The sequence below is a fragment of the Cynoglossus semilaevis genome, chromosome 5 (genome assembly GCF_000523025.1).
Source record: "Cynoglossus semilaevis isolate Cse_v1.0 chromosome 5, Cse_v1.0, whole genome shotgun sequence".
In the NCBI taxonomy this organism is placed as follows: Eukaryota; Metazoa; Chordata; class Actinopteri; order Pleuronectiformes; family Cynoglossidae; genus Cynoglossus; species Cynoglossus semilaevis.
This window is the reverse complement of record NC_024311.1, coordinates 10149201-10149562: the sequence shown is the minus strand read 5'-3', so window position 1 is coordinate 10149562 and position 362 is coordinate 10149201. Positions and strand designations below refer to the sequence as shown.

At 53.3% G+C, this 362-nt stretch overlaps 1 long non-coding RNA gene across 3 annotated transcripts in view; it reads left to right on the top strand.

Moving 5' to 3' along the window:
- The window catches only part of LOC107988571 (uncharacterized), a 10353-nt gene extending 10021 nt beyond the window's left edge, over positions 1–332 (top strand). For all 3 annotated transcript variants that reach the window (XR_001760050.1, XR_001760053.1, XR_003049782.1), the window contains one exon: positions 247–332. This is a non-coding gene — a long non-coding RNA (uncharacterized LOC107988571). The remainder of the gene's footprint in view (positions 1–246) is intronic.
- The last annotated feature ends 30 nt before the right edge of the window (positions 333–362 follow it).

Here is a 362-nt window from a genome sequence, read left to right as displayed (position 1 = left end):
CCTGAATGAACTCCATCTAAGAGAACCAACCAGTGGCTCCATGCTGGTACTGATCAGATCAGGTGCTGTCGTGGTACAAACACAAGAGATTAGTGAGAGAGTGTGTTGGGGGGGACGTGGGGAGGGAGGGTGTGGTGGTCTGTCAGACGCTGCTGTCGACCTTCAAAAGTAGAAAGGACGCTGAAGTTTTCCAGGATTAAGGCCGGGGTATTATTTTCTTCTCTTCTTTTCTCTGTGGCTCTGGAGACCAGTGCAGGTTCCTCACTGTGACTAATGTGATGCTTGTCAAAGCCAAACTCCTCCTGCTGTCCCTCCACCAGCTCCACCGGCTCCACCAGCTCCACCAGCCCCACCACCTCCAC